The sequence below is a fragment of the Balaenoptera musculus genome, chromosome 19 (assembly GCF_009873245.2).
Source record: "Balaenoptera musculus isolate JJ_BM4_2016_0621 chromosome 19, mBalMus1.pri.v3, whole genome shotgun sequence".
NCBI lineage: Eukaryota > Metazoa > Chordata > Mammalia > Artiodactyla > Balaenopteridae > Balaenoptera > Balaenoptera musculus.
In genome coordinates, this window is record NC_045803.1 from 19,590,539 (window position 1) to 19,617,946 (window position 27,408).

General features: G+C 43.9%; 1 long non-coding RNA gene across 2 annotated transcripts; it reads left to right on the top strand.

Annotated features, from left to right (window-relative positions):
* The first annotated feature begins 103 nt into the window (after nucleotides 1-103).
* Nucleotides 104-27,408, top strand: LOC118885872. Of its 2 annotated transcripts, none has more exons than XR_005017573.1 (3): nucleotides 104-174; nucleotides 5,226-5,333; nucleotides 27,303-27,408. It is a non-coding gene; the product is annotated as an uncharacterized LOC118885872 (long non-coding RNA). The 2 variants fall into 2 exon arrangements; XR_005017574.1 differs by lacking the exon at nucleotides 27,303-27,408 and adding an exon at nucleotides 26,651-26,758.

Here is a 27,408-nt window from a genome sequence, read left to right on the forward strand (position 1 = left end):
CGGGGCGATGCTCAGGCCCCGCCCATGGGCATCCCGGGGCGCCGGGCTGGGCAGGCGCGAGGAGGATACCCTGCCCGCTCACTGCAATCCCCGGCTCCTGGGTGCGGTTAAGGCGCGGGTTGCCGGGCTCCCACGGCCCAAGCGTGGCCTTCTCAGTGGTCGTTGGGTCTAGAAGTAAGTGAGTGCTCACTTTGGAGTCTCCCCACGTCGCCCAAACCTGCTGTGGGCTAGGTTTCCTTTCCCTCACTGGCTCTCAGCAGTGGGCGTGGACATTCTTTACAGCCCTATGCTTCTGAATTTGTTACAGCTTTTGGTTGGGCTATACTTTTTTGTGGTGTTCTTGGCTAAAATGTAGAGGTGCTACCTAGGTTCATGGCTGGACTTCAAGTGTGCCTGGTGAGGGGCAGAGCTGGCCCTGGGAAATCTATTTGCTGGAGAGATTGAGGATTTTGAGGGAAAGAACTCATCCTGAGAGTTGTAACACCAGACTTGGTAGCTTGCTTCACCTGGTAGCACAACCTCAGTCCTCTGAGGGCACCATGGTGTTGGTCATTTGGATCTGTTTTATGACATACATGCCAGCTTTATAAGCAGTCCTGTTTCCATCCCCCTGCTGACAGTAAAATGCAATGTTAGTTAAGCGTTCCACCCAGCTTCAGGAATGCTGGACAGGTTTGGTGTATTGGGAACTACACAGCAGGGTGCTTGGATCCAGACTGAGCAGGTGGGCTGTGAACAGTAGGAAGGAAGTAAAACTGAAGATTCCAGTCATAGTAATGAACTTGTTCATTGAGATACGGGCATACCTGGGAGAGATTGTGGATTTGGTTCTCTGACCACTGCCATAAAGCGAGTCACATGAATTTGACCTCAATTGGTTGCCCAGTGCATATAAAAGTTTTGTTTACACCCTACTGTAATCTCTTAAGTGTGTAATAGCATTATGTCTAAAAAACAGCATACATGCCTTAATTAAAAAATACTTCATTGCTAAAACATGCTAACCATCATGTGAGCCTTCACATTCATAATCTTTTTGCAATAATAACATCAAAGGTCATAGGTCACTATAACAAACATAATGAAAAGTTTCGAAGTATTTTGAGAACTACCAAAATGGGATGCGGAGACATGAAATGAGCAAATGCTGTTGAAAAAAATGGCACTGATAGACTGGCTTGATGCAGGGTTGTCACAAACCTTCAATCTGCAAAAAATGCAATATCTGCAAAGCTCATTAAAAAGAAAAAATGAAGCACAATAAAATGAGTTATGCCTGTATCTCTTGGGGACTTCCAGATGTACTTAGAGACCTTTGCAGCAGGCTGGACTCTCAATTATCAAGTGGGAGAAAGATCCAACAAAACCTTGTCATTGTTCAGAGAGTTCAGTAATTCCTGAGATACAGTAAATATCTCAGGATACAAATTCACCTGAATTTGGGGGGTTGGGAAACCAGCAAATTTAGAATTCTGCTATTCCACAGAATTCTTTGCCAATTGGACCAAATAGCTAAGAAGAAGGAAAAATAAAGGGTTGAGTAATTTTTTTCAATAAAAGAGACTGAGCAGGAGACTAGCATGGAAGGGTGGAAGGAAAAAAATTTGAGGAAAACCAGAAATACATAAAAGGAAGAATGTGAGAACAAACAATGTGCAAATTTCTTTTTTCTTCTTGAGCTACTGACACAAACAATACTTGTTTATAACTATCTGAAGAGAGGCTTTTCTTTAGTACTGTCTTAACTGTAATGTCCATGAATATGAAAGTTGACAGAACAGGAATCAGAGAATTATTTTACCAGAGCAGAGTGCAAAAACAAAGTGGAGAAACTATAATCTAGGGAAAATAAGGGAATTCTAAAACAAGTGAGAGGTTAAGTATATCTCTGTCTGAACTTCCTGTGGTTGTCTTTTCTAATATTCACCAGCTATTTTGCAATGTACCTCTTCCAGCACAAGGTTAGACAAAACTTCTTGGCCCTCTTCCTGGCTCAGAGGTGTGGCCTCTGACTGGTGTTGGCTAATGAATTGTGTGCAGAAGTGAGGGCTGCCGCTTCCATCCTGGAACGTTTAGTTGCCAGGGCAGTTCCCTCCAGAGTGCCCTTTCCCTGCTGGCTTGATGACCAGCAATGTTTGAAATGGTGGCCACCCTGTCAGCCCACATTTTAGAGTGGAGGTGATGAGCTGAGCCCCTAGCTGACCCACAATGAATATATAGAATGGAGAAGTCACTGAGGTTTTGGAGCTGTTTGTTACCACACCACGACATAACCACTGCTGACTGACACTCCTCTTCCCTACACTGAAGTAACTGGAAGAGACAGAATCAATAAGAAGAAACCATTACAGGCAGATAGGAATGTTAATAAAAGAATTAGGACCTTCATTCCTGAAGACAGAGAAGGTATAAGACACAGAATCCAATAGAAAAACCTAGGCAACTTCAAAAAGCCAGTGTAGCAAAACTTCAGTATTTCTCTTTCCTACACAGAAGCTCTCCAGAAAATTACGGTAAACGTTTTTAGGTCAGGGGAATACAAAGACATTCAGGTATAGTTCCACTGAACTTGGGGACATCTCACCGAATCTCTTTTAAGCACCTTCCACTTGCCACGGAATGTCATTTGTCATGATTTAATTAACCAATCATATTAAGATTTAGTGTTATAGATAGGAAACTTGCTTACTCAGTTATCTAGTACCTACTCAGTGGAATCGGATTTTCTCTCCAGATGAGAGATGACCCAGATAACTGAATCCTTATCTCCACACATCTCATTATTCTACTTTGGGATCACTAATTAGCTGATGAGCTTAAAGGTTTCACTTCTACAAGTGTCACAGATCTGTATCTTCTAAAGTGACCAGGTTGCCTGATAATACATGGTGTGTGCTTGACAGCTTAAACCAGAGCACTGTTTAAATTTGGGGAACATTCAGTACAGTGCAGTGAATAAGTTGCCAAGGCAATGACTGGTTATAAACTGAATGAGACATTAACCAGTTGAAACTTGTGGAGAAGGCCAACTTGTTCCCGGACAGGATACTCATGAAGGACACCTCGTCTTTGGCATAATAGGATTAGGTTAGATTTCTTTTGAAGGGATTAATCATGTACGTTTTTGGCACAGCACAGAGAATTGGAGGAGACATGTTAGCCTGCATTTCTTTTAGTTGTAATTTTTATCGTGACCTTTAAAAAATATTCTTTGGATATACTGCCTCAAAAAAAGAAAGATTAATACACCCACAGACATAGAAAACAAACTTATAGTTCCCAAAGAAGAAGGTGGGGGGGGGGAGGGATAAATCAGGAGGATGGGATTAACATATACTCACTACAATATATAAAGTAGATAACCATCAAGGACCTACTGTATAGCACAGCAAACTATACTCAATATTTTGTAATAACTTATAAGGGAAAAGGGAAAAGAATATATGTATGTATATATGTATAACTGAATCACTGTGCTGTACACCTGAGACTAACATGACGTTGTAAATCAACTATACTTCAATTAAAAAAAACACACACACAAAAGGAAAGATTGTGGAAGGGTCAGAAAAGGCAGGGGACTAAAAGGGGAAATGAAAGGGATGTGGTGGTGTGAGTGGAGAAGATAAACACAAAAATTTTTCCTGACTTTCTATTTAGCTCCTGTGGGGCTGTGAGCAGGTAGGCTGCATCTTTCTGATGTTTTCATCCTGCCTGTAAGACAAGAAGTTCAATTTATCCTCTTTTTTTAGCTTCAGATGTCTGGTACATGGAAGTACAGAGTTTAATTATAGGAGTCCTCTGGGTTCAAAATGGGACTTCATCATTAAGAATAATGGCAAGGCTTGATTTTATTAATGAATGAAAAGATTGCTTGATGTAAGTTAGAAGGAATGTAAGATTAAAAGACGTGATATATTATTATATATACTGCTGTCAGTAATAAATTAATATTAGCGCTAGGTTCCTTACACTTTGCATCTGAATGTACACCTAGAAATACTTCATAATTATAGTTCAGGTCTCAAGAATCATCATAAATTATCCATCTGTCATTCATTCTCTGCTAAAAGCCACAGACCTACATCATTTCAGCAGCACATTGACATCTAAAATCTCTGGTGCTACGAGGCACACATATTAATTTGTTTCTTATTGAGGGCCAGAATAAACTAGAAGGATACACTGATAATGACCAGGAAGAATTGGAAAAAGAGCAGGGGGCATCTATTCTCAGAGTTGGGGTTTGCTTAACTTTCAGCTCAGCTGTTTTTGGGTCTGAGCCTCTAACTGGTTTAGGAGAGGCCCACGAGGAGCTCAGACTGTCAGAGGACCTAAAGCAGCCCTGCAGTCCTGGCGGTGATGGAATTCTGTAGAGTTCCCTTGGTCCCTGGACTCTGTCTTATACCAGCACCTGGGAGTAAGGACAAGAATCAATGGTGGCGACATCTAGTGGCCTACCTGGGATGTGCAGTCAAGCCACAGAACACTCCAGTGGGAAGCAGGACATTTGCCTTCTCCAGCTAACCCAGGCCTGACCCCTGGTTCCCTGAATCAGTCTAAGAGTTTGCTTTCTGGCAGAGCTGTCCTGAATTCATGTTGATTTATGGTTGGGGTCCAGGAAAGGCACCAGCAGGCTGGGTGTGGAGGTGGAGCGGGGCTGCTCGTGAGGGTGTCAGGAGGCTCCCTTCAGTCTGGTCTGCGTGTGCCACAGACTCAGGGCTGGGCAGAGCTGCACGGAGGAGCAGGGAGCTGGCCTCCGCCAGACTGTCTCTCTGCTTCAACGCAGACTGGTTATTGGAGCGCTCAAGCAATTTTCAGTCGTCTTTGTCAATAAAGTCAGACTCTTTTCTACCAAGGGAATGAAAATGAGATTTTGAGGCCGCCAGAGGGCTGTCTCCTTGGGCCACTTTATCTGCCCAGGATCCTCAGCTGAGTTGGGTGGCAGCTATTTGCTGTGTCCAAAATCCTGTTGACAGGTAATACCACCTGCTTCTGAACAAGACAGTGTGATTCTAATAGGGTACCGTTAAATTCTTCTCACTGAAACGGTTTCCTTAACGCAGTGACCTTTATTGATGAGAGGGGCAGAGGAAGAAAATGAAAAGAAGAAGGAGAAGATGAAGAAAGACACTAAGAGGAAAAGTAACTGCTAATCAAACCAAGAGGGCCTGGCTGAAGGGTAATCCTGTGACCTCCAAATGTGTCGTTTGTTATTTCGACAGCTCCTCTTGAGGTGATAGACTAGGAGAAGCTGCTGGCATCACCATCAGCCGGCTGGGAGTTCCACCTCTTGCTTCCTTAAGACATCAGTAAATGGATAACCACAGACAGTAAGTAGACTACCTTCTAAGGTCCTCCAGTCTGAGCTCTTCTTATACTATGGAAGACCAGGCATGAGGAGCATTGTTTGATCTTCTGGGGTGTTTCTTTCATTGAGAAAGAGACATGAGTGAGAAAGGGAAGGGAAAATGCATATGGCACCCAGAGATGGTCCGTACTGCAATTGTCATGCCTTTTCTGGCCATGAGGCCGAAACTAGTCTTCAGTGGCTCCAGCAAGACATAAGATTGGGAGGATCCAGCTGAGGTCTATTGTGAGATGGAAGTGGTATATCCAGAATCAGGTATGCGTGGGGCTGCTGGAGGGCACATGTGAGCTTCATGAGCAGGTGGCCAGGCTCCCACATCATCTAGCCCTCTAGCACTAGCACCTCTCCCTCAGCTCACACGTCTGGGTCCCATGGAGGGAGAACCCTGTGCCCAGCTGATGGGAGGGGAGAAGCCTGAGCTAAGGTCTTGAATAAATCAGCTTGGTACGTGGAAGAATATGGACCAACATGAATGGAAGTGTGCGGTAAGAGTGAACACAAGGCATTTGTCTGGATTGTGAAGGTGCTTCTGCCTGGCATGGAGGGCTTGGAGTGGGGAGTAGGGAGAGATTTGCCCTGAAAGGCACGCTGGGGCTGAGGCTGACCTAGCAGAGACAGGCAGCAAGCATCTACTGGGGGCCCTCGTGGTGTAGGGCCCTGTGTTAGGGACTCTGCTTCTCTTGTTTCACACATCTTTGTGGACTCGGCTCTGCAGTCATTAATTACGTGTGTAATCCCTGCCTCAGCAACTGTCTACCCTGGCAGAGAATGAGCTCCAAGAACCCAGGGAGCTTGCCAGTTTTGTTCATCAATATTCCCCCTGGCCTAGAATAGGACCCCGAATGCAGTTACACTCAGTAAACACTCGTTGACTGAATGAAGAAGTGATTTCATTCAGCAGACATGCTCCCAGATCTGGGCTTTATTTGAGGAGCTACTTGAAAGCCGTTTTGGGGAAGCGCAGCAATTTGATTGAGAGCTGGGGGCTTGGGAGAGAGAATAAAGATGGTGGCCGCTTAGGGACCTGGGAGTTGACTCCAGAGAGGCTCTAAGAATCCAGGCTGTGGACTGGCTCTCACCTGAGCTTCAAAACCTATTAGCACTCACTGGCTATGTGATCTGGGGCAAAGTACTTAACCTCGCTGTGCCTCTGCTACTTCATCTGTAAAATGGGGATAGTGATACCTATCTTGCAGGGCTACTGAAAAATTTAAAGGACATAATGTATAGGAAGCACTGATATGCCCGATCGATAAACAACAAGTATTATTATTGCAAAGGTTCAGACTGGAATGATATGAAATGGAAGGAAGAGATGGAGGTGAGACTGCGATCGGAGAACAAGTAGCATTTGAGGCTAATTGGAACTAGGGTGTGCGGTGGAGGGCCAAGGAGCACCTCTGTTCTTTCAGCGTGCCCTGGGTGGGAAGGACAGACAGCTCTGGGCTCCAACACCAATGGCAGAGGCAAGCACGGAAGTCAGAGGACACATGGAAAAGAAGAGGCCAGGATCACCGAGCTACGCTACAATAAGCTCATCAGTCGTGGAATTTGATGTGAGCCCAGTTAGTCATGTTACATACGACTACGTGCGTTTCCAGCCTATTTTTCCTAAACGTGGATTTTTTTTGGCAACAGAATGCGTGCTAACACCCTAAGATTTAGTTACATTTTGGTTAAGAAGTCCAGAAGACTTTGGACTTGGCTTTGAAAAATTGAAAGTGAATTGAATTTGCATTATTTAAGTGGCTTATTCAGATTAACACTGCTATCTCTTCAGATTTAGAATTTCAAAGACTCAAGATTTGATATTTTAGCAGCAACAATGACATCTAGGGGTTGGTTTGTACAGGTTTAATCTTAGATATATGTCCTCTACATTTTGAAAAATAGGGGTGCTAACACATTGATTCCATTTAAAATGTCTGGACCGTGTGAACTTGGTTGGTGGCCAGGGCAACACTGATGGATCAAAGTAAGGAAAAAGCTGGAAGTAACTTCTGCTGTCATCTAAGAAAGCGACTTTCTTTCTAAAATTGCAGCACTTCTCAGTTTGCTGAATATACTTATTTCCCCCCTGACTTTTTTTTTTTTAAACTAATTAATTAATTTATTTATTTTTGGCTGTGTTGGGTCCTCGTTTCTGCGTGAGGGCTTTCTCTAGTTGCGGCGAGCGGAGGCCACTCTTCATCGCGGTGCGCGGGCCTCTCACTGTCGTGGCCTCTCTTGTTGTGGAGCACAGGCTCCAGACGCGCAGGCTCAGTAGTTGTGGCTCACGGGCCCAGCTGCTCCGCGGCATGTGGGATCTTCCCACACCAGGGCTCGAACCCGTGTCCCCTGCATTGGCAGGCGGATTCTCAACCACTGCGCCACCAGGGAAGCACCCCCACTGGCTTTTTAACCAGCGATATGGCATCCTTCTCAGCTCTCCTGTTTGAGCCTCGACCACTCTTCCTATGGGTGACAGAACTGTCTTCCCTGCATGGAGAAGGGCTGGGACCACAGGTTCTAGCTCCTTTCAGGTTTTTCCATTCTTTGATGAGCCAGTGGAGGGAGTCTGACTGTTCACCTCTTCTCTACCCTATGATTTTACCAGATTCTTTTAAATGGGCCATTCTCTTGACTTTGTGGCTTTGACTGTCTGACTCAGAGGGAGCTTTTGGTCTGTTGTCAGATAGTCAACTAACAGTGGTGATTGAGCATCTTCTGGGTACAGTCTTATCCATGTGCATGTGCACATTTTTGTGTGTGTGTGTGTGTGTGTGTGTGTGTGTGTGTCCCATGGGGTTCAGGTGGGATTGATAGGGGCCCCAAAGGCAATACACCTGGGTTAAGTCCATGAAAAACATAGTTTATTTAGAGGACACCAAACATACATGTTAGTAGGAAATAAATTATACATGAAAACATCTATGAACATACTGGAAAAATTCACAAATATTCAGATAATGTTTAAGGTTCCTCACAGCATGAAAATTCTCTGATTTTTGTGCAGATTAAAATTAGTACCCTGTTATACTGATGCATAATAATGTTGGTAGCAGCACAAGAATTATAGTTTTTTTTTTTTTAAATGTTCTAGTGAGAGCAATGCAAAATAGGACTCATCTCCATTGGTGGGTATGAGTTGACCCTCAGTGTTATCAAGCTGTGAGGCTCATTTCTGGTTTGCAGAACTGTACAGAATGAGCTGAGTGTTGGGTACCACTCTGGAAATGCACACCCTGATCGTTTAACTTTTTGATTATCTTAAGATGGGCTGGGAAATCCTTTTGTTCCAACCCTTGCTGTTGACCTTTCCTTTTCTCTCTTTGTCCAGTTTTCTGCCATAGCAAGCTGAGTGTATAGAACCGATGCATCACCAGGCTGTCAGTTTCACCTTCCAAATAATCCTCAAATCTTTCCCTTTCTGGTGGTGCCTAAAAATCTCCAACGCTTCTAATAAAGATCCAGACCTTTACCCAGCCTTCGATGTCTGGCCTGATGTCCCTGGCCACTGCCCCAGCGTCGGCCCCATCACAACCGCCCATCCTTAGGTGTTTTTTTTGTTTCCCAGCTGCACCGAGCCTGGTGTCCTCCTACCTCCTCCCACTCCTCTTCACGTGATTATCTCTTACTCTTCCTTAGGTCTCAGAAAAGTGCTGTCTTCTCAGGGAGGCCTTCCCTGACTTTCACGACCAGGTTAAATCCCTTTACCCTTTCTTAGAGCCTTGTGCCCTTTGGTCACAGCTCTTGCCATCGCTGTAGTTTATCTGTATGGTTATTGCATCCATATCAGAACGGATGGATTTTGTGATGTCGGCCAATATGCTGTGTTAGTGTAGTGCCTGGCACTAGTAGATGCTGATGAAGAAACAAACGTTGAATGAATGAATGATAAATATGGTGGAGTTTGTCTTAAGTGACTGAGATTCTTGTAGTGCTTCAGATTCATCAGTCCAATATCAAATCACTCTGATTTAGTCCATCCGGGCTATTATCACAGAAAACCATAGACTGGGGACTTATAAACAATAGAAATTGATTTCTCACAGTTCTAGACGCTGGGAGGTCAAAGATCAAGGTGCCAGCAGATTCGGTATCTGGTGAGCACCCACTTCCTGGTTCATAGACAGCCATCTTCTTTCTGTGTCCTCACACTGCAGAAGGGTCGAGGGAGCTCTCTGGGGTCTCTTTTATAAGAGCACTAATTCCATTCACGAGGGTTCCACCCACATAATCTAAGTACCTCCCAAGAATCCCACCTCCAAATACCATCACACTGGGAATAGGTTTCAACATATGGATGTTGGGGGAACATAATATTCAGTCTATAGCACTCCATTTGGTTGTGCAAAATAGAGAACTAGATGATAGACAATATGGGTTAAATTTATGTGAGTTCTAAGACCCACTGAGGAAAATTTGATTTAAATGAATACTTCACATCACGGGGTCTCAGTGTTGAGTATAGAAAATACCAATTACTTGAGTAGCTTCACTGATCAAAGGTCCTCCTGCTTATTAACACTGAGATGCTGTAGAATAAAGAGACACCTGGTATGGCCAGTTTTGCATTGATGAAGTTCATCTATGTTAGCTGAGAATTCTTGTGATCCAAACCCAGGCGGAGTCCAAGAATGGGAGTTGCATTCTCACAGCTCTAGGGAAGAACTATAATACATTCCACTCTCTCTTGGAAAGAATTTTCTAAAAATCCTTTGCCTCACTAACCTCAGGTAGGTATAGTCTTGATATTTTATTTATAAGGGAAAGATGATCAGGTAACATCTTAATTTGGAGCAGAGATTTGTTGCTTATAATCTACTTTGAAAAAAATAGGAATAAACTCAAGGAGACGTAGTGTTAGCGCCCAAAGGCTTTTCTTGGGGCATTTTCTAATTGTTTTTGTATTTATTCTAGATTTCTAAGTCAAGAAAAATGGCAAGCATAGAGGTTAAGGGCACAGATTCTGGGCCATGCCTGGGTTTATTTCCTGGCTCCATCACTCACTAGCTGTATAATCTTGGGCACATCACTTTGCTTCATTGTATCCTAATTCCTTGCCTTTAACATGCAGAGAATAACATTCCAGATTTCACAGTCAGTCGTATCATGTGGGTTTTATGACTGAATACTCTAGAGAGTGCTTCGAGCATGCCCCTGTAGAAAGCATATTTCAGCCTTAGCTATTATTCTTCCGTGAGAAGTGGAGGGAGATGTGCTTTTGCCTATTCCAATGCACGGATAGAATTTGTGGTTTGCAATCTCTCTCACCCACTGCTTTGTTTTAAAGCACCTAAGGTATGTGCGGTGCTAAATAAGATGCTATAGGGAGCATCCCTACTTTCAGGAAAGTTATGACCTAGTTGGAGAGAGAAGGGCCCTTTAAGCACAATTGCAGAATGTACTGAATCCATTTATTCAGTCAACAAATATTTCTTGAGCACCTACTGTATGCCAGGTGTTATTCTAGGCACGAGGAATACTGCGGTGGAAAGAACAGACCAAATCTCTGCCCTCGTGGACCTTAGAATCTACTGAGGGAAGATAGAAATAAACAGGTAAACAGGCAGACCAATAAATAGCATGACTGCAATCTATGAAGAAACAAGAGCAAATGAGAGGTTACAAAGTACAGGAGGAGGGGAGAGTCAGTCACTGTTGTAGAGAAATGGAGTGTTCAGGCAAGGCTGCCTGGAGGTAGACCAGAAGGATGAAATCTGGGAATTGATTGTTCCAGGCTTGGGGGACCACAAGGTGGACAGAGCCTGGGCTGAGCTACACCAAGCACAGGAAGGCCAAGAAGCAACCCAGAGAGTCTTGAAGAAAATGATGGGCGTGGACCAGGGGAGTGAAGGAGGAAGGCATTTCTCTATTCTGTTGATGGGACCCAGAGAAGGGACACCAGAAGGGGCAGTGCTGCTTATTCCTCCCTCACTGTTGTGAAGGGTGTTGGGACTCTGTGAGGTTCCTGTAGCTTGTGCCCCATAGCCCAGCACTTGCCATTTTCTGCGGCTGGTGCCAGGTCAAGCTAAACCCCTTCTCCTCTCCCTCCCAGTACTGGGAAGCTGAGGCAGGTGCAGTGATGCCAGCCAGGAGCTCAAGAGCAAATGGGATTTTAAAGTTGTTAGGGCATTTTGGCATCTAGTTCCCCGAGATGAACAAAGTGTCTTGTCTGGTAATTGCAATTAATGGCTCTGCTATTCAAGCATATCCGTCAATAAATCTCCTCTAATAACTGATTGGGCACAGTTGTTGCCATAGTTATGTCTCTAAATTGAGCCCGGGGTAGTTGGCCACGACACTGACCTTACAGGGGTCAGGGCTGCTTCCTGACTGTATGACTCCTATCCCAGGAATTAAAGTTATCCTCCGAATGACTGGCTTCAAGCCAGCTGAGAGACAAGCTCAGCCCCTTGCCTTAACTGCTTGGAGATTTCCTGTAAATCTTTTAAATGCGAAATAAAAATCTTTGAAACTCTATAACGTCAACAGTTGTAGTAATTAATCCTGCCCAACCCACTTTTGTACAATGCTGGGATGTAGTTAGCGGGAGACCACCCATCAGATCTGTGATCACGGGTATTATTCACGGCAGGCCTCACCTCAGCATCCCTGCTGACGAGGTCAGAACCTCACCATGCAGTCCTTGTCTTCAGTGCCTCTGTTCTAGAGAATTCCTTCCCCCAGCCCGAAGTTCTGTCTTTAGGGGCCTTTCCTTTCTCCTGTGGGCCATTATTCTGCAGCCATCATGTTGGCTTGTTTGGTTAAGGGCTTGGATTTCTGAGGCTCCAGCCACTACTTCAGAGACCCGATCTGGCCCTTTTCCTCCTCAACTCATGGCAGGCCTAGTGTTTCAGGAGATCTTGGATTTCTAGGGTGCCATATCAAAACCAAGTTGGGAACACCTAATGAGGTGGGGGTATTTTTAAATGTGTCTATTTATATGTTTGAGATGATTGCAGGTAATTACACAGAAGGTAGAAGAAGGGATCTGGGGGCAGAAGTACTTGGTAAAATAGTCTATCTTAATTTATATCTGTGTAAAACCCTGGGTGGGGGGAGGAAAGACAATGGAAGCTTATTTCCTGACTCTGGCTAGGTGCAAGGCTTGATTTAAGTTTTCCAAACTCCATTTTTGTTGCTCCCCATTTTTGCCTTCTTTCTCTTCCTTCACTGTTTATCTCAGAATGAATGTCATAGGATTTTAAGGCTGGAAGGATCTTAGGGAATGGGAAGAGCAGTGACATTGTGTGACCGAGGGGCCCGGAGAGCAGAGGCGGGGACTCAGCAGTCCTGCCGTGGGCCCAGTTTCTGCACCACCCTCCTTTCTGGGGGGTCCCCCTCACATGGTGAGGCAGGGCTTAGCACGTTACCTTCCCTTGGTGCCTTTCTATGAGAAAAAGGGAGAGGAGTTTACATACGCCAGAAATCTGCAAAGGTATCCCTCTAAGACTAAGTAGTCCCGGTTTATTGTTTTGCCTCTGACTTTTTCAGTGACCTCCAAGTATAATAAAAATGATGGTGTCTGTTTTCCAAATGGACAAAGTTTGTAAAATTCCCTGGGTCAGTGCAGGAACACTCAATCTTTTCAACTGTAACATTTCAAATTAATAACCAAGAGGAAACTAACCAGCCCAAGTGTGGGTTCAGTGGGAAATGCATGTGCTTTTATTTCCCATTTTTATTAAAATTTTTTTATTGAATGAAAGATTCTTTAAATTCTATAGTGCTTTACAGTTTTCAAAAGTTTCAAAATGCATGTGCTTTTAAAATGCTGCCTATCCGTGGCTTAGTATTTTGGTGGATGTTTGATGGAATTTGAATCATTAAGCAATGTCAAACAGAATTTTGGCTTCACTGTTAATGATGTGGCATTGAAGGAGCTATAAAAATAGCAAGAGATTTGTTTTAGTAAAAGGGAAAACGGAAAGTCAAATGAAATCCAGTAAACCAATGAAGATGAACAGCTGGAAGCACCCATGTCCTTTCTTCACCTCCCTTTTCTCTCTGCTGGGTGCTCCTCACCACCCCTACTGAGGTATTCCACACAGACAGCCAATGAGTGCCCAGTGATCCTGGTCCATTTCTGAGAAATGGTGGGAGGACTCCTCACCCATCGCCTTCTCCCAAATTGCGAATAGCTCCAGGTTTCTAGATTCTGTTCCAAATGCATTTCTTCTGCATCCTGGCTAGTGCTGTTCAGTGGGCAGATCTAGTGGTCATCCTTGTGGTATCTAGGCTTAGAGAAGAAGCGAAATGCACACAATCTCTGCTGAACTTTGAGTTCCAGTCGAGGGCAGTTGGCCAATGGCCGATGGGGCTGTCCACCGCCATGCTGTGTATGTCCAGAGTGCACTTGGCGTGTCCCTGGCTAGCCTGGCCACATGCTGGCACCAGGAACAGGAGGGCTGGCTCTCGTCCTCCCCACGTTTGGGACTATCGTGAGTGAGGATCCCTAGAGAGAGAGACAGAACACAAGGAGTTGCAGAGGAATTGAAATGAGAACTGACAGCTAGGGAAAGAGTCAGAGGAGAATGAAAGGAATGTGGAGACCAGAAAAGAAATACAAGTTCAGGCTGGATCAGAGCAGAGGAAGCATCCAGGGGGAGGTGTGCTTCCAGCACCTTCCCTTGACTACCCTTCCTCCTCTGTCCCTCCTCCCTTCCCCCCTCAGGAACTTCTTTATCTCTTCTTCATAATTTTGGCTTTCCCCTTGAATTACAGTCTAATGTTTTATTTTTATTTACACATTTCAAGTAGTTAACACATACATACAGTATAAAATTCAAGACAAAAGTGGGTATACAGGGAAAACTGTCTCCCCCACCTAGATTACTATTCCCCCAGTTCTTCTACAAAGGAACCATTGTTAACAGTTTATTGTATTTTTTGCAAAGAGATTCTATGCAAATACATACATCCAAAGCATACTGTATACACTGTTTTGCACATTGCTTTTTTTCCCCTGCTTCCCCACATGATCTTGGAGATTGTGCCATATTGGTTCGTAGAAATCTGCCTTGTTGATTTCAAAGGCTGCACAGTATTCCATTTTATGCACTTACTGTAATTTACAAGTCTTCTGTTGATGGACATTTAGTTTGTTTCCAATCTTTGGCTGTAATACATTTCCTTGTACAGACATTTGGTGCGCTTGTATGTATATATCTGAAAAACAAATCTTTAGATATGAGATTGCTGGTCAGAGGGTATATGCATTTTAAAATTTGAAAAATATCACCACATTTCCCTCTTTTCTAATTTACAGTACCACCTTGCCAAACCAGTGGGATCAAAAGTTGATCTTTGACAATCTGTTAGGCAAAACATGTATCTCTTTGAGTGAGTCGGCTCCTTGGCATTTCCTTCTCTGTAAACTGTTCCTTCGTGTTAAGGGTAGTTTCGATAAATCCATTTGGAAGAGAGTCAGGTTCAGAGAGGTCACCAACTGGGAAAGATTTAAGAAGGAGAGGAAAAGAGCCAAGTGAGCTTTATGAAAGAAAAATAAACTCAGGGACTATTTCTTTTTCTAAAGAAACCACTGTATCTGGATTATGCCCTGTCAATATGCCAGTTATGCACAGATGGCTCTTTAGTTTGATGGATTGACATTTCTTCCCCTGGACTGTGATATAAGAGCCTTTCTTCTCACAGACCTGGTACTCGCCATGCCGTCCTAGCATTACTGGAGTATGTTTTCATTGCAAATTGCATATAAAACCCATTGTTTCATTGCAAATAAAAGTTTAGATTTACTGTGACGTGACCACAATGTGATATTTTCATCCATAAAGCCCTCAGTTACTCACGTGCTTTAGTTCATTAGACCGAAGTGAGCCGTCTCATTTTCAGTGAGTGACCTTGAGGTGGCAGCAACATTACATTCAATTCTGTGAGGCACCAAGTCCATTACAAAGTGAAAGTAAAAATTGCAATAAATCAGAATAACACTGATTGTTATAATTTTATTATCAGAGCATTAAGTCAATAAAACTTATATGAAATGTCATTTGCATTGTATACAATTTTTACTAGTTATCCAGTATGTCTTAAAAGCATGTTTAAAACAACAAAATGAAGAAATCGGTGATAAATTGTAGAAAAGCTGGGATTTGTCTTGCGCTGTAGTAAAACTAAATTCTCTTTTGATTCTTTACATTGTAAAATATTCTTTTTGCAGACTTTTAACTATACCATAATGCCTTATATCTGCCCAACTGCATTTAGTGTCCTATTGTCTGATAACTTATTCTCCTGAAGGCTGTCTGGTCCTTTTTCATTTATGATTTTATATAGGAGGGTCATCTAATATAGCGTATCCTTTCAGGAAAGGAGAATGTGGGGTTTTTTTAAATAATGAGGAATAATGAAACTTATTTATGAAGGAAGTCTGAAAAATTTATCGAAGAATCTCTATAAGAGAGACACACAAATTAAAAAAACCCTGCTTAATAGCATATTCATTACCAGGGAGCTTCCAAGTAATGAAATAGTTGTGTAAAAGGCAGGGTATTAGGTGATGTAATATTGCTTATATCAGGTACAATACATGATTACTATGCATTTTTGTCTTGTTAATTGCTATTAGATTATCATAGTATTGCTGTGTAATTACTTAAGATGCAAGACACTAAAAATGTTTAGGCCTATATTTTTGCGACTTTTTTTTTTTTTTGCATTTTATGTGATGGATTGCTGACATGTAAGTTATAGGAAGTTGGAAAAATGGATTCTGAACGTGTCCCTAGTTTGATAATATTAATGATGTTCTGGTTATCACTTTGGCCTTGGTCTTGATTAAACGTTTTTCAGAAAATGCAAAGTTAAGGCACTCTGCTGTAACGTGAAGACATTGGACGGGAAGTCAGGAAGCTTGCATCCCCCTTCCAGCTCTGCCACCATCAAGTTCTGTGGTCTCAGTTAGTGGCTTGGCATCTCTGAGCTTCAGTTCTTTTGTCTGTTCGGTGAGCTGGCCTTGGAGTAAGTGCATATATGCAATTGTTCACTCACTCAGCAGACATCCACGAGTGCCAGCTATGGGCTGGGAACTGTGTTGACGGTTGGAGATCCTAAGATGAATGAACACAACTCAGGCCCCGAGGAACTCACAGTGCAGTGGAGAAGGAAGGTGTATAAGCAAAGTCTCAGAGCATGCGCCATGTAGGGTGTAGTGATGGGGGTCATGGCAGGTGATCATGGCTCACATAACAGAACTGAACACTTACTCTATACCAGGCGTGTGGTGAGTGCTTTACATGAGCTGTTTCTTATAACCCTCTCCCTAACCTCATGTTGCAGAGGAATTATATGACTATCCCTGTATTACAGATGAGAAAACAGACGTGCAGAGAATTGACCCTTATCAGGACACTTATCAGTTAATAGATGATGAGCTGGGATTTTTACACAGGCACTCTTCATCCACGTGCCATACATATCCACGTGTTCCTTTTCTTCCCTTTTATCTCACTCAGAAAATGCCTTTTGTCTGAAGAATGTAATGGCCTGCTACTCCATCTCTTGGATGATACTCCTAGGGGAGGGGCAAACAACTTAGACAGAAGGAAACTGAAGCACAGAGAACAGTAAACAGAAGTGACTTGGACCTTATTCAGAGCCTGGGTCATCTGTTAGTTGCATGGCATCTGCATGGCCCTCTGATTCTTTGCTAACTCAGAGTGTAAAGGAGTCTTGGGCATCTCCTTTTGGAATGATTCATACCACTAAGAAGTGGAGTCATGCAGTGGTTAGGAGGAGACCTCTCAAGCCAGACTGCCTGGGTCAATCCCGGGAATAAGACAGTTAATGTCTCAGCCTCGGTTCATCAGCCCTAAAATGGAAATATCAATCACGGCTCCCTTGTAGATTTGCCCGAAGATTAAAGTAGACAATCTCGGTGATGGCTCGAGCCCAGAGTCTGCATGGTAGAAGTGCTCAATAAGTATTTTCCATAACTGTTATTATTACTGATGGTCTTTTCCTCCTGGGCAATCGGCATAAATAGATATGTCAAAGGAAATCCAAAACAAAATTAAATTAGAAGCTCACATTTTATCTCAGTGCAACTGATACAAAGGTCAAAGTAATGTATAGTTAAATGTAAATAATAGAGAAATGCCTTTTGGTAATGGCAACCAGCATTGTGAATCTCAGATAAGTTGATTATTAGATAAGATACTATTCCTCTCTCACAAGAAGTATTGATTGAATTTTGGTGACAGTGTCAATTTGAGGGGGCTGATTGAATATGTTGGAAAATGTTTGTGTAAAATGGTCTAACAAGACAAGTTCTGTGAATTGCACTAACAGCTGCATGTCTTCATATAGTTCAGAATGGACCTGCCTTCTGCCTGCTCCTTTGTGTGCTGATATGTGTTTCACCCTCTTGGAGCTGAGAGTTTGGCCATAACCCAATCCTCTGTCTGTATTGGATTCTAGAGCAACTCTTGTCTGTCAGTTGTCACAAAGCCACATATTGCCTTGATAAAGCTTATTTACTTGTTATGGAAGCACCTCACAAACACATCACCAAAGAAAAGTCCCACATGGCTTTCTCACACTGGGTTCTTTGAGAGAGGCACAGGAGAAATACCCTCTTTTGGAAAGTGACTGTATTTGCTTGAAATATTAGACCACAAAGTTTAGATCACAAAACACGTAAAAGCAATTCATGGCTCTCCAGGGCACAACCTTTCAATGTGCCCATGTTGGTGTGAAACCAATGAGCCCTGCAACTTCTGGCCTTGGCCTACAGGGCCACAGGGCCAGGAGCAGAAGTTCCACTGTGATCAGTTGCCAATGTGCATTGAATCAGATGCTCAGGGTGGCCTGGTGTACACTTCCCAAGCCTCCTGACGATATTTGTCAGCTTATAGTCATCTTTCTGTTTTTGGTAGTTGAGAGGGACCATACAGCTTGTCAGAAAACCAATGGAGGGCTTCCCTGGTGGCGCAGTGGTTAAGAACCCTCCTGTCAATGCAGGGGTCATGGGTTCCAGCCCTGGTCCAGGAAGATCCCACGTGCCGCAGAGCAACTAAGCCCGTGCGCCACAACGGCTGAGCCTGCACTCTAGAGCCCGCGAGCCACAACTACTGAAGCCCGTGCTCCTAGTGCCCCACAACAAGAGAATCCACCGCAATGAGAAGCTCACGCACCGCAACCAGAGAAAGCCCGTGTGCGGCAACAAAGACCCAACACAGTCAAAAATAAATAAATAAAATAAATAAATATATTAAAAAAAAAAAAAAGAAAATCAGTGGACAGTTTGGCTTCTGGTACTTTGAGGGAGTGTCTCTTGCACCCACACACATACTCAGACACACACACTCATGTACACTTATGCACATAACACTCACAAACACATGTGCATATGTGTGCACTCACATTCTTTCCTGACTTCTCCTCTAAGCTAAGAAAGCCTTTCATTCTCATCATGAGTCAAAACCATGTTATTGCCACCCAAACCTTTTTTTTTAACATCTTTATTAGAGTATAATTGTTTTACAATGTTGTGTTAGTTTCTGCTGTATAACAAAGTGAATCAGCTATGTGCATACATATATCCACATATCCCCTCCCTCTTTCTTGTGTCTCCCCCCCCCCATCCCACCCCTCTAGGTGGTCACAAAGCACAGAGCTGATCTCCCTGTGCTATGCAGCTGCTTCCCACTAGCTATCTATTTTACGTTTGGTAGTGTATATATGTCCATGCCACTCTCTCACTTTGTCACAGCTTACCCTTCCCCCTCCCCATATCCTCAAGTCCATTCTCTAGTAGGTCTGTGTCTTTATTCCCATCTTGCCACTAGGTTCTTCATGACCTTTTTTTTTTTTTCCCTTAGATTCCATATATATGTGTTAGCATATGGTATTTGTTTTTCTCCTTCTGACTTACTTCACTCTGTATGACAGAGTCTAGGTCCATCCACCTCACTACAAATAACTGAATTTCGTTTCCTTTTATGGCTGAGTAATATTCCATTGTATATATGTGCCACATCTTCTTTATCCATTCATCTGTCAATGGACACTTAGGTTGCTTCCATGTCCTGGCTATTGTAAATAGAGCTGCAATGAACATTGTGGTACATGACTCTTTTTGACCTATGGTTTTCTCAGGGTATATGCCCAGTAGTGGGATTGCTGGGTCGTATGGTAGTTCTATTTTTAGTTTTTTAAGGAACCTCCATACTGTTCTCCATAGTGGCTGTATCAACTTACAATCCCGCCAACAGTGCAGGAGGGTCCCCCTTTCTCCACACCCTCTCCAGCATTTATTGTTTGTAGATTTTTTGATGATGGCCATTCTGACTGGTGTGAGGTGATACCTCATTGTAGTTTTGATTTGCATTTCTCTAATGATTAGTGATGTTGAGCATCCTTTCATGTGTTTGTTGGAAATCTGTATATCTTCTTTGGAGAAACGTCTATTTAGGTCTTCTGCCCATTTTTGGATTGGGTTTGTTTTTTTGTTATTGAGCTACATGAGCTGCTTATATATTTTGGAGATTAATCCTTTGTCAATTGCTTTGTTTGCAAATATTTTCTCCCATTCTGAGGGTTGTCTTCATCTTGTTTATGGTTTCCTTTGCTGTGCAAAAGTTTTAAGTTTCATTAGGTCCCATTTGTTTATTTTTGTTTTTATTTCCATTTCTCTAAGAGGTGGGTCAAAAAGGATCTTGCTGTGATTTATGTCATAGAGTGTTCTGCCTATGTTTTCCTCTAAGAGTTTGATAGTGTCTGGCCTTACATTTAGGTCCTTAATCCATTTTGAGTTTATTTTTGTGTGTGGTGTTAGGAAGTGTTCTAATTTCATTCTTTTACATGTAGCTGTCCAGTTTTCCCAGCACCACTTATTGAAGAGGCTGTCTTTTCTCCATTGTATATTCTTGCCTCCTTTATCAAAAATAAGCTGACCATATGTGCGTGGGTTTACCTCTGGGCTTTCTATCCTGTTCCATTGATCTATATCTCTGTTTTTGTGCCAGTATCATACTGTCTTGATTACTGTAGCTTTGTAGTATAGTCTGAAGTCCAGGAGCCTGATTCCTCCAGCTCCATTTTTCTTTCTCAAGATTGCTTTGGCTATTCAGGGTCTTTTGTGTTTCCATACAAATTGTGAAATTTTTGGTTCTAGTTCTGTGAAAAATGCCCTTGGTAGTTTGATTGGGATTGCATTGAATCTGTAGATTTCTTTGGGTAGTATAGTCATTTTCACAATGTTGATTCTTCCAATCCAAGAACATGGTATATCTCTCCATCTGTTTGTATTATCTTTAATTAAACTTTTTTAAAATTGTCATTTAATTTCATACATTGATGGAAGGTAGCTTTCATTATCTCCTGTCAGCAGCCGGATGTTCTGATTAGCTCTGTGCAGTTTTCATTGAGGTAGCAGTTGCAGCTGAACCTCAGCAAACCAAGGTTCACCCTCCATTGAGACTGTGACCACCAGAGTTGTCTTGCCCTGACCTTGTGGGAAGGAAGTTTGGAAGTGAGCTATTCTACCCATCAAATGTCCCCTTGTAAAGGGAGCAGGGACATGCATTTCTGAAAACTTCCTGGTATCAAAGCTGGCACACCCTTTTCCCTTCTGTTCTGGAAAGAAGAGGAGGAACATGGAGAGGGTAACCACAGACTTTTCAAGGTAAGTGGCAAACTCTAATGCAGCTCAGTGAGCATGCTCAGAGATCAGACTTGGCTCAGCCCAAGGTTTTAAGTTCATCTGAGTCAATAAGGGAGAGCCCACGCACAGACTCCTGCTGGGGATGGTTCGTTTTCAGTCCCCTAAAGAAGAAAATACCTACTTTCCTGGTATTGTCACACACAGGAGGACTTTTCCATTTACAGTTGAGATGAATGAAGTCTGATGCCTTTGGTCCTAAATTCTTACTCCTCAGGTTCAGTCTGCCCTAGGCCAAACTCCCAAAGTGTACTGCTTCTTTCAGGACTCTAAATTATCTTGAGCCTGAAAGGAAAGAAATAGACAGGCCTAGTTTTCCCAAAAAGAGCAGAGGGCAGAGAAAGGTTGAAAAATGGATTGAGCTCTTCCCTGGAATGATCCAGAAAAGATTAAAAAAAGGCCCATTATCTGGGTCATTTTAGCAAGATGAATTCAAGATTTCAAGATGGTAACCTGATTGAACTCATTTTCTTTATCATCATCATCATGATCACCGTGACAATCTTCTTTTTATTTTAAGAAAAAAGTGTTTAAATGCTGTGAGGGATTCTGGCAGCCCACCTAGAAATGTAACTCACCAGGTTAACAGGCTGCAGTGTTTCATGCAAAACAAATCACCGAGCTGGCACTGAGCACTGTGAAATCTAACTGGCTAGAAACCGTGTCTCATTCGAGGCCATCCACACAGCAAGCTAATGTACTTGCAAATAGTCACGTGATTCCTTCACAGGAATCACAGAAGTGATATTTGCTACTGGGCAGCCAATCGATCCCCTCGAATCTGTTGGCAGTTTCTCTTCTTAGATATTTTGCCTCTTCTAAAATCTCATTCCCCCTCTGAACCCTCAGTTTATTTTTGCTCACACACTTCCACCAAATACACTAGAATCCTCAACAAAGACACTCTGTGAAGTTGGCTTTAAGATGCACTGGCATAAGTATAAAGTCTGGATCCCCCACCAAACAGTTGAGTTAAGGCCTCTCCTGCCCTTTGCACATTAGAAACAAACACATATCTGACAGAGAAAGGACCTGCCTTTGGTTGAGTCTCCACAGAGTGGATGTTTACATTTATGCCAAGATTTGTTCCTAACCTCTGCTCAGCATTTGTTTTTCTGAAAAAGTAGGGGAAAAATCATCATGTGCAAACAAAAGCTAAAACATTTGCAGAGTTGAGTGCTACTGGCACTTATATTTCTTATGAGTTGGCTCCTAAACTCCAAAAACAACAAAAACAAACAAACAAACAAACAAAAACCCCTTGCCTCTCTCCAAAGAATGATGGGACAGGGTTTATCATTACTCCTGATGCACTGATAACTCATTTCCATCAAAGAGTTGTTTAAGCCAAAAAACTCCAGAAGTCACCCTGAATTTCTTTGTTTCTATGCCTCCCACGTAACCCATTAACAAGTCTTGTTGGCTCAATCTTAAAAAAAATCCCAAGTCCAGCTACTTCTTTCCACCTCGACTGCCATCATTCCAGGTCACCATCATCACTTACCTAGCGTCTGTGAGAACTTCCTCTTTAGTCTCCCAGCTGCCACACCTGCCCCCTGGAATCCACTTTCCGGACAGTGGCCAGAGTCATCTTTAAAAAGCAAAAGTCAGTTCCTATCACTGCTCTGCTTAAAATCCCTCAGGGTTTCCTGATGCCCTTAGAATAAAACCCAAATTTCTTGTCAAGGCTCCTTCCTCTTACCAATTTTGTCTGGTACCTTTCTCCCCCTGTGCTTTAGCCATGCAGACCTCCTTTCTGCCCCAAAGTCACTGATGGACCTTTTCACAGGCTGTTATGGATGCTCAGAATGTTCTTTTTCTGATCTTTGCATGGCTAGCTTGATCTCAGCCTGCAGGTCTCTTATTAAATATCACCTCTGCAGAGAGACCTTCGCTAACCACTCAGGCTACACTAGAGGCCTTTTCGACTTGTCAGGTCTCTCAATCACTCCATCCTGTTTTGTTTTCTTCACAGCATTTACAATTTTCTGAGTCATCTTGTCTATGATATATTTACAACTTAATTGTTGGTCTTCCTTTACTAGAATGTAAGTGCCAGGAGAGCAGGGACCTTGTTGATGTTCTTGGCTGTGTAGAAATTCAGCACCTAGGACAGTGCCTGAGCCTTTGTACACCCAATGAATGAATTAGTCATCTCCAGTCCCCAAGGCCAACACATTAAGGCCTTGAGTTCTCTTTCTTTGTGGTCTTTTTCTCCACAATGGCCTGTTGATTTATATCCCACTCTCCTGTAAGTTTTTAGCTGAGCCAGTCCTTCCAGTTTTACTTTGTCCCCACCGGCTGTGTTGGGTCTTCGTTGCTACATGCAGACTTTCTCTAGTTGTGGCAAGTGGGGGCTACTCTTTGTTGCAGTGCGCTGGCTTCTCATTGTGGTGGCTTCTCTTGTTGCGGAGCACGAGCTCTAGGTGCATGAGCTTCAGTAGTTACAGCATGCGAGCTCTAGGGCTCACGGGCTTCAGTAGTTGTGGCGCGTGGGCTCAGTAGTTGTGGCTCTTGGGCTGTAGAGCATGGGCTCAGTAGTTGTGGCGCCTGGGCTTAGTTGCTCCATGACATGTGGGATCTTCCCAGACCAGGGATCGAACCCGTGTCCCCTGCATTGGCAGGCGGATTCTTAACCACTGTGCCACCAGGGAAGTCCCCAGTTTTACTTTTTATTCTTTACAAAAAATAGCCTTGGAGTTGTGCATCTTGTTGCTCTGTCATTGAAGTCATTTCATGCAAAGCCATCTGTGACTGTTCCTCAATATCAGAGCAGTGTCCAATGTTAATATCCCAGTGTTTGTATGCAGAACTAATCTGTCCTAGGATGACAATGAATCAGAGGGGAAATGCTGAAAAACACACTCGAGGGATCTTAGTCCCTTGGACGGCCCTTGCAAAGTCAGGAGAGGCCCCCTTTGCTGGAAAACCAGCTTGCTTGCCCTTCTGGGGAACTGGTGCTGCCTAGAAGCTGCACAGCTCAGTCACTGCAAGGAAACAAGGTGCAAAGGGTGGGAAAGTGGGCACTGGAAGAGCTTCCATGGAGAAGGGCTGCCCAGCACTCCCAGGTGGACAGCCACGGTAGAGGCAAAAAAGCACTTGTGCTTTAGCAGGATAATTTTTCATAATATAAGTTGCTTTTTTAAAAAAAATTTTATAAGAAGAGTAGATATGTATACATGACTGGCCCTTCACATTGCCACTGAAGGATACCTACTGCTCTAGCCAGAGAAATTCCTACTGGCCCTAGGAGGTCAGAAACCATCATCCCTCTGGAAGGATAAACATTCTATCCAAAGCAGGCTATTTCCTCAGACTCCCAAGTTCTGAGGTTTTATGAACTGATTATTAGAAAGAGGAGGCAGAGATTTTTCTGCTGGGTAAAATCAAATGGGGAGATGGCTGCAGGGAACTCAGGGATGGAGAAAACAAAAATAATGAAAATCAATAGTGCATCTGAAGTGATCTTACAGTTCAATCTGAGCAGTTCTTTGCACATGTAATTTGTGAGAAAATTCATTATGTCATGGTGGCAGCAAACACATTCCATATAAATGCACAAATGCTCTGCTAATAGCCACCACCATCCCCCGGTGTGTTGTGGAGAGGGTTGAACTAAAATCTCAGTCATAGAATGTTAGGGCTGGAAGGCCATGAGCCCATTTTAGGGTTGAGTAAATAAAGCCCAGAGGGGGAAGGAGCTTTTCTAGGGTCTCAAAAATCATTAGCTACAGAGCTGTACCTGCACACAAGCCTCTGTCTCCTACCCTGTGTTCTCTCTGCAGCCCTGATGCCAGCTCTACCTCATCCCTGGGCTTGTGTTTTGCTCACATGTCGACTTGGACATGGCCCTTGCACTCCACAAGTCCTTACCCCCAAAGGCACTCATGAGCACTGGGATGGCAGAGAGAGTCATAGCACGATGACCTTCTAGCATCCTCAATAGAAAGTTCTGGTTACCAATGACCACTGTTGGTCATTCCCAATTGTCCTATGTGCAGTGCCCAGCACCTGGCTCTTCATCATATCAGGATCCAAAATTTCTCTCCTCTTTATGCCAGACTGCTCAGATCTTTCCTCAGTCCTACCCTCAAACTCACAAACCCAAATCCAATGCAACAAAGCATTCTCCAGTTGACAGGATACGCTTTAGAGGGCAGTGTGCTTGCCATCTTTATTACCTGAGCATGCTCCTGGAGTTTTACCCCCAAACCACAGGCAGCTTATCAAAGTATTTCCTCTAAACAGATCAAGTTTTTCTCCAGGAGAAAATCTGAAATGAAACATTTCCCTCTTGTCCTATATTCCTATCACATCGTGGAGACTCTTAAGCTGGCTTCCCAGGGGCCTCTTTCAATCTCTCTTTTCTGCTCAGGGAAGCTTATTGGCAGCTTCCCTGTTGTGTATCTGACCTCCTGGACCAGAACGATGATAATGATGGACCACATTCTCCACTGCCTTTGTGACAAGGTGTGACTGCCCCCCCCCCCGTTGGTATGCCAAAGTCCTCTCTCTTCATACCCACGTGTGGGTGGGGCTCCTCCCCATGACCCTGCTAGGTGCCCAAGGGTCTCCTTTGGTTTTACAGTAGTCTTAGAAGATACTGCAGGGAGTTGTTCTTTAGGGGGAGCTGGCTGGTGACTTGCTGGTCCCCACCCTCTTGGTGACTCTGTGTGTGTGGGGGGTGGAGGTGTCTACTACTGAAGACACATCATTTGGGCATGAAGATCATGGGGTGGGGACCTGCTGGTGAGGACTCTGCCTGGTGAGGCTCCTAGGTGTCTCAGTATCATCCCTCCGGTGTCACCCAGCAATTCCTCTCTCTTCTATCAGGGGTGTGGGAGGGCCCACTTAGTACAAGGTTTTCCTCCCTTTTCCCTTAAGCCAGGCCTCTGCTTCCTGCCCACATACCACTCTGTCACCCATTCCCACTCCAAACATTCTCGACTCTTCTTTCCTGTGGTCAATCCCAAAGCTATGCTCCTTTATATAGAAGCACAATGATCTGATCTCTGTTTCCTGGAGGGTCTGGAGAAGTTTACCCTGCAGCAGAGGAAAGACCACATGTAGATTGAGTTTTCCTACGCAGGGGGTGACCATGGCCCCCGCCTCCCCCTCTACATGCCACACTCCTATTGGGTGCAAAGTGTTTTATATATCTTATCTTTAATCCTCCACAATGAACCCCAGGGTGTGGATGCTATCATCCCCATTTTAAAGATTAAGAAAGCAAAGGTCTGAGGGGTTCTGATACTGGCTGGAGGTCACCCAGCCATTGATGGCGGAGCCAGAGACTGAACCCAAGCCTGCCTGCTGCTAAGGACCCACATGGCTCATAGTGAGAGCCCCCAGGAAAGAAAGCTCTTCCTCTTCTTTTAAAAACAGACAGACACAGGCAATTTGGAACCGAGTTGTTCAGAGCTGCCATCTGTTAAGAGGTCGTACCATGGCACTTGCTGGAAGATGAGTTGTGGAAGAAAATGTGGGTCCCCCAGGAGGAGCAGTGCCTGCTCTGGGGTCCACACCTCAAGCTGCTGCCCCTCTGGGCACCACTTCCGTGCTTTCTGATACATAGTCTATCATTCAGACCCTGGATGCATGTCCCCTCACAGGTGATTCAGGCTTGAAGAAGGCACAAATGTCCCTGCATGGTTGCCAGGTCCCCAGACTACAGTCCCTGAAGCCTTGGTAGACCTTGATTGGACCTTGGACCCCTTGAGAGCCAGTGGACATCAGTCTTTAGCCAGGCCCGGGTTGCCACTCCTGAATGGTGAGTTGCATCATTTAAAGATGTTGAGTTGACCATGAAGATCAACATGTGACAGAAGTGTGCATCGACATGTGTCTTTATGGACTTAACATGTATACAGTGTGCGGCTGCACGTGTGTTAACAGCGTTGAAAAGAGGGAAGTTCTGAAGCCACAGCTATCGACTCACTGTGGGTGGAGGAGGAAGTGGCCACTGCAAGGCTGCCAGCCAGCTCTGCTGTCCCAGGTTCACACTCCCCGACAGCCTGTGAAGGCAGCGCTTATGGTCGGGATTACGCGTCTCTGCGCTCAGGCTCAGACTGCGAGGAATCCGAGGCCTCAACCAGCCACTGGAGTCCTCCTGGCAGTCTCTGAGGCATGGGCTGCTGCCAGATCACCGCTCCCAGACGAATGTGTGAGTGAGTGCTCTAACTCAACCCAAAAGAGCTTTTTAAAAAATCAAAGGCAAATCTTTAGAAAGTAAGGGGAAGATGTTTTGTGAATTATTTTTTTCAGCTCCTGGGAGTGATCCGAAATTTCCAGTTGAATCGAACCCGCTAGGATTTCCTGCTCTGAGTTCTGCCCCTTCCTGAGGTCCTGGGCCTGTTTGGGCCAAGCTGCT